Source organism: Chionomys nivalis, chromosome 21, assembly GCF_950005125.1.
Source record: "Chionomys nivalis chromosome 21, mChiNiv1.1, whole genome shotgun sequence".
NCBI classification, from domain to species: Eukaryota; Metazoa; Chordata; class Mammalia; order Rodentia; family Cricetidae; genus Chionomys; species Chionomys nivalis.
Window position 1 is genome coordinate 49,014,479 of NC_080106.1, and position 7,542 is coordinate 49,022,020.

The following is a 7,542-nucleotide window of genomic DNA, read 5'->3' on the forward strand; positions in this document are numbered from 1 at the left end:
AACTTGTACCTTTATTCTGCCTTGCTGTAGGCCAAATCAGCTTTATTACCAACCAATGAGAAGAATACATATTCAGAGTGTACAGAATGGTTATTCCATGGAAAGACCTGGCATCAGGAAATGGAAGAAGGATCTCTGGACTCAGAATTAGTGTGGATGCTCTCAACTCATGTTGTGTAGCTTGGGTCCCTCTTAGCAGATATTCACACTGAGAAAGGTGTCAGAAACTAAAGAAATGATATCACAGGATGAGAAGTGTCAGTAGACACCATGGTCACTTCCCAAAGCTCAGAGAGACTAGGGACATAGCCCCTGAGGGCCTCAGAAGAGACAGTCCCTGGTAGAAATGAGAAGGCTAGGGGATGGGCTAACTCTACACAGCCAAACCTCTAGGACATGATGACAGTTCTGACCAACAGGCAGAAAACTTCTTAATGTTCATCATCTTGGGTCATCATCTTTTGTCAGGACACAGGCAAAAGTCACAACACAGATAAACAGACACCACATAAGCTTTGTCCTGGGGAATGGGATATTGGTTCCACATTCTGAGGAACATCCGGTTTGTGAGAGCCACACAGAGTGACACTCATGGTGAACATGGTGACTAAGAAGCCACCAGAACTAGGGACTGTGTTGGGGGGATTCCGTGGTTGGCAGAGTACTTGTCAGACAACAGTGGGGACCTACGTTTGTGTCCCAGCACCCGCATATAATGTCGGTGGCACTAGCACACAGTGGTAATCCCTACTCTTGAGAGTACCCAAACCACACAAAGACACAACTAAGAAAGATAATTACAGACCAATCTTCCTCGTGAACATTAAGTCAAAAATACTCAATAAAGTACTGGTAAACCAAATCCAAGAACACATCAGAAAAATCATCTACCATGACCAAGTAGGCTTCATCTCATAGATGCAGGGATGGTACAACATACAAAAATGTGTCAGTGTAATCCATCATGAAAACAAACTGAAAGAAAAAAACCACATGATTATCTCATTAGATGCTGAAAAAGCCTCCAACAAAATACAACATCCCTTCGTGATAAAGGTCTTGGAGAGAGCAGGACTACAAGGAACATGGCTAAACATAATAAAGGCAACATACAGCAAGTCAACACCCAACCTCAAACTAAATGGAGAGAAACTCCCAGTGATTCCACTGAAATCAGGAACAAGACAAGGTTGTCTACTCTATCCATATCTATTCAATATAATTCTTGAGGTCCTAGCTACAGCAATAAGACAACAAAAGGAGACCAAGGGGATACAAGTCAGAAAAGAAGAAGTCAAACTCTCACTATATGTTGATGATATGATAGTTTACATAAGCGGCCCCAAAAATTCTACCAAGGAACTTCTAAAACTCATAAACACTTCAGTAATGTAGCAGGATTACAACTCAAAAAATCAGTAGCCCTTCTGTACATAGATGATAAATGGGCTGAGAAAGAAATCAGAGAAACATCACCCTTCACAATAGCCACAAATAACATAAAATATCTTGGAGTAATTCTAAGCAAACAAGCAGAAGACCTGTATGACAGGAACTTTAAATCTTTGAAGAAAGAAATTGAAAAAGACACCAGAAAGTAGAAAGATCTCCCATGCTCTTGGGTAGATAGAATTAACATAGTAAAAATAGCAATCTTACCAAAATCAAATGTAATGCCCACCAAAATCCCAGCAAAATTCTTCACAGACCTTGAAAGAACAATACTCAATTTCATATGGAAAAGCAGAAAACCCAGGATAGTCAAAGCAATCCTGTACAATAACGAAGCTTCTAGACGCATCACAATCCCTGACTTCAAACTCAACTACAGAGCTACAGTATTGAAAACAGCCTGCTACTGGCATAAAAACAGACAAGAGGACCAATGGAACCAAATCAAAGACCTAGATATCAATCCACACACCTATGAACACCTGATTTTTGACAAAAAAGCAAAAATATCAAATGGAAAAAGGAAAGTATATTCAACAAATGGTGTTGGCATAATGAATATCAACATGTAGAAGAATGCAAATAGATCCATAGCTATGCACAAAACTCAATTCCAAATGGATCAAAGACCTCAGCATAAAACCAAGAACACTGAACCTCATAGAAAAGAAAGTGGGAAGTACGCTTGAACGCAATGGCTCAAGAAATCACTTTCTAAATACAACTCCAGCAGCACAGACACTCAGCAAAACAATAAGTGGAACCTCCTGAAACTGGGAAAGTTCTGTAAAGCAGAGGACACAGCCAACATGACAAAATAGCAGCCTACTGAATAGGAAAAGATCTTCACTAACCCCACATCGGACAGAGGGTTGATCTCCAAAATATACAAAGAACTCAAAAAATTGGTCATCAAAAGAACAAATAATCCAATAAAAAAAATGGAGTACAGACCTAGACAAAGAACTCTCTACAGAGAAATAAAATGACTGAAAGACACTTAAGGAAATGCCCAACATCCTTAGCCATCAGAGAAATGCAAATCAAAACAACTCTGAGATTCCAATTTACATCTGTAAGAATGGCCAGGATCAAAACCACTGATGAGAACTTATGCTGGAGAGGATGTGGGGTAAAGGGAACACTCCTTCGTTGCTGGTGGGAGTGCAAACTGGTACAGTCTCTTTGAATATCAGTATGGCGATTTCTCAGAAAATCAGGAAACAATCTACATCAAGACCCAGCAATACCACAAGGACATGTGCTCAACATGTTCATAGCAGCATTGCCATAGCCAGAACCTGGAAACAACCTAAATACCCCTTGACTGAAGAATGGATAAGGAGAATGTGGTACATTTACGTAATGGAGCACTGCACAGCAGAAAAAATCATGACATCTCTAAATTTTCAGGCAAATTGATGGAGCTAGAAAACATCATACTGAGTGAGGTAACCCAGACCCAGAAAGAGAAATAACATATGTACTCACTTATTAATGGCTTTTAGACATAAAGCAAAGAAAACCAGCCTACAATTCACAATCTCAGGGAACCTAGACAACTTTGAAGACCCTAAGAGAGACATACATGGATTTAACCTACATGGGAATTAAAAAAAGACTAGATCTACTGAGTAAATTGGGAGCATGGGGACCACGGGAGAGGGTAGAAGGGAAGGGGAGAGGAAGGGGAGCAGAGAAAAAATATATCACTCAATAAAAACAATTTAAAAAAAGAAAAAAGAAAAGGCAGACAGGTTTGCCTTGCGAACAGGCTTCACAGTAAAGCCTAAACAGGCTGCAGGTGCAGCTTCCCACTAAAGAAACATGCTCTGCACTGACTGTTCCCAGTAATAACTACTCATGTCTCTGCTAAATCATTAGAGGGAAAGAGTGTGTTCTAAGATAAGGGAAGGTCTGACGACATGAAAACTTAACTTGAAACTTGTAACTTCAAATTGGAGCTGTTCTGGGAAACAGCACATAGTTCACCATCATCTTAATGAAGTGCAGCCAGGTGGGAAGTCACCGTTTTGACTAGGGATGGAAGAGAGGAATGTCATGTAACTTTACCAGCATTTTGATTAGAGGTGACCACCTAGGAGGAGTGGGGCCTACCTAGGAGGTAACAATAGATTTCCAGGATTTTTTGGATTAGGATGGGTTTTTGTATAATTCCTGTCTGTCCTGGAAACATGGTTTATGAAGAGAAAGGGTAATCCACTTGGTGTTGATTTTAGAGACAATGAATTGTTTACACTGTTGAAAATTGGTTTTGCCTTCTACAAACTGTGGTTGTGCCCTGTCATCATTCTTGTAATAAAAAGGTACTTTAGTTGCATATTAGCAGAACACACAGTTGAGAGATCTTAAACTTCTTAACAAGAAACTTTTAAAGTTTTACAGAAAGTTTAAATAAACTGGATATTTTTAAGAAACAGTTTTTCAATTGTTTTTATTGAGCTATATATTTTTCTCCACTCCTCTCCCCGCCTCTCTCCTCCCCTTCTACCCTCTCCCATGGTCCCCCCAAAAAACAGTTTTTTAAAAGCTTAAATTTTTAAAGCTATGGGACATTTTAAAATTTATAAGATCTTTTATTATGATACCTTTGTTAATACATGACCTTAATAAATATATAAATAAAAAACTAAAACTTAGGACCACAGCTAAACACAGGGACTGTGTTCCTAGCTTATGATGCAGTAAGATGCTGACCTAAGCAGTCTGGCAAACGTTCTCTCCTTAACTATTCAGCTTACAGAGATGGATTTAGGAATATAGTCTAACATCCCCGCTTTTACTAACATTGTTAAGCTGTAGCTAATTTGGTAAACTAAGTCATAGAGAAAACTGTTGTGTTCTATAATGGTTTACTATAAAAGGATCAGGAAACTTTCAGTTTTCTTTGTAGACAGTGTTTATGAGTTACAAGACTTATCTTGAGCGCACACCTTTAATCCCAGCACTCGGGAGGCAGAGGCAGGCAGTTCTTTGTGAGTTCAAGACCAACCTGGTCTACAAGGGCTAACCAACTAGAGAAATGTTGGTTTCTAGTTATTTGTTTTAGGCTTAATTTTGAAAACATACAAATCTGAACATATAAAAAATGATCCTTTCTGAGGTATCTGGCTATTAACTTGTTTGTCTTTTAAGACTGAGATATAGGCCTTATCCCAGCTAGGTTTAGCTTTTAAAAAATAGCAATTTCTAAAGTGAAGGTCTTTTAATACCAAGATAAGTCTTTTTTTGCTTTGTTTTTGTTTGTTTGTTTTGGTTTTTTGAGACAGGATTTCTCTGTAACTTTGGAGCCTGTCCTGGAACTTGCTCTAGCTCTTGCTGGGATTAAAGGTGTGCGCCACCACTGCTCAGCCCCTGTCATTTTTAATAAATTCGGAAACTGCTTGGTCCAGGCTTCTGTTTACTCAGGTAACATTTATCCTTCTCTGACTAGAAGAATGTCTCAGCGGTTAAGAACACTGCCTGCTCTTCCAGAGGTTTTGAGTTCAATCTCCAGCAACCACGCTGAGCCTCACAAGCATCTGTGATGAGATCTGGCACCCTCTTCTGGCCTACAGGCATGCATGCAGACAGAACACTGTATACATAATAAATAAATAAATAAATAAATCCTTTTTAAAATGTATCCTTCTCAGATTTGATGGTGTTTGACAACTAGGCTAGCCTTTTGCTCTGAAACCAAGGTGTAACTCTGTTCAGCTGTTTCACAGACACCTGCACGTTCCTAGGGAAAGCTTGCTGCCCTATATCAATGGATCTGGCCTACGGGAAACTGATATTGAGCCATTCCACAAATTACCTGAAGAACTTTGTCACTATAATCAGGACACATCTCCATTCCATTCTTTCTGGCAGTCTTCACTCTTCCCATGGCCACTGTCATTCAAAGGGCTGGTGCTAACAACTCCAGCCCTGAGCCTGCTCCATCCCTGCAGGAAAGGAATAGAGAGGTCTCCAGGGTGACAGACCTCCTGCTGAGCACAAGACCACTGGCTCTCCTCCTCGCCATCCCATGCCAACAGGTGTAGCACAAATAATAAAAAACCAGAGACAGAAATTGGGGTTCAGCCTGAAAACCAGCCACTGAGAAGTTCTACCACTACCGAGGCTGGGTGACCGCAAACTAAGCAGACTAAGCAAACTAAGCAAAACATGAGTTTTGAAATCTCAAAGCCCACCCCCAGGCCTCCTCATCTTTCCCAGAAGCATGCAAATATACGAGTCTATGGGGCGTTTTCATCAAACCCCACAGTGAATTAGTGCCTTTGTGAACTTTCTCATGCGAGGTTTGTGTGAACATATGTTTTCAATTCTTTTAGATACTATCTAGGAACTGAGTGCCTAGGTCACGGGTCACTTCTGCATTTAAGGTGTTAAAGTACCGAGAAATAGTTTTCAAAGAGCCCGTACTATCTATATTCCAACTACCAATATTGTAAGGGCTCTATTTCTTCATGTCTGGTCAACATTTGCAATTTGCTTATTTTGTGTACAGGTATCCTGGTGGAATAAAGTACTATCTTATTGTAGATTTAAGATTTATTTTTACATTTTGTTTATCTATATGCATGTCTATGTGAACACTCGCATATTCAGGTCGGAGGACAATTTATGAGACTCAGTTCTCTCTTTCCACCATGTGGGTCCCGGTGACCAAATCCAGACCACCAACCTTGGCCACATGTCCCTTTACCTGCCGAAATCACCATGCCCTCCCTCATGGCTCCTGGGTGTTAGTTCCTCATTCTCTAATGAGCAATTGTGCCAGGAATTATTGGCTATTTGACTGTCTTCTCTATTGGACAAAGGTTTATTCAGACCTTTATTATTTTTTTTTGAAATAACTGATAAAGCGTTGCTGTGTTGGTCAGAATGGCCCTGAGCCTGTGACCCCCTTGCTTTGGGGAGTTGAACACCTGGGACTCTAGGCTTGTCACCTTGCATGATCTGTGCTCTTGTGGAACTGGGAGTCGAACCCCAAACAGGTTACAAAGCAGACGCTCTGCATCCCAAGCCCCCTTTGCCTGTTTTCAATTGGTTGTCTTTTATTAGTAAATCGCGAGCGTTTTCACTAGTCAGTTTTCTGTTACTGTAGCAGAATACTGGAGGCAGCCAACTTCATAAGGAATGGAGGTTTATCCAGCTCATAGCTTTGAAGGTTCAAGGACATGGTATGCTTTCATAATTAAGAAAAGATTATTTGAAAGTGGTTTCATATCAATAACTAATGTGTAGACCATTCAGTGCCATTTCAAGCAACAGGGCTGTGGTAGACTGAATAAGAATGGCCCATAGGCTCAGGTATTTGAATGCTTAGTCAACAGAGAGTGGCACTATTTAAAAGGATTAGGAGGCGTGGCCTTGCTGGAGGAAATGTGTCACTGGGAGTGGGCTTTGAGGGTTCAAAAGCCCAAGCCCAGCCCAGCCTCTTCTCTTTCTGCTCCCTGTGAGTTCAGATGGAGAACTCTCAGCTACTTCTTGAGCACCATGTCTGCTTGCATTCTGCCAGGCTCCCGGCCGTGATGATAATAGACTAAACCTCTGAACTTTAAGAAGTCCCAGCTAAACGCTTTCTTTTCTAAGAGCTACCGTGGTCATGGTGTGTCTTCACAGCAACAGGGCACCAGCTATGACAAGGACTAAGGGGTTACTGATTGTGACACAGACTCGGAGGTTATCTCACCAACCTCCCTGCTGAAGGAAATAGGAGAAAAGAGGAATTTAGGTTTAATTGGTATATCAGAACTCCATTTCTTGCCCCCAAGATGTTCAGAATCAGGAATGTGTTTGGTGACATTGGCAGATGGAAGTGATGGGAATTCCCGATGTGACAGGGAAGGATATGATTTTCATTATCATAGCCACTTGTAAGTTGCTGATGCTGTGATAACTAACCCAGGCCACGCTAACAGCAAACCACCCCAATCAAGCTCATTGTATCATATAAATAAATAAATAAATAAATAAAGACATCAAAGTGGGAGCAGTTAAAAAGAAAACAATTCAGTGGAAATAGGAGGGGGACAGGAAAAGGTAACAAGGATTAAAATACATTATCTGCATTTATGA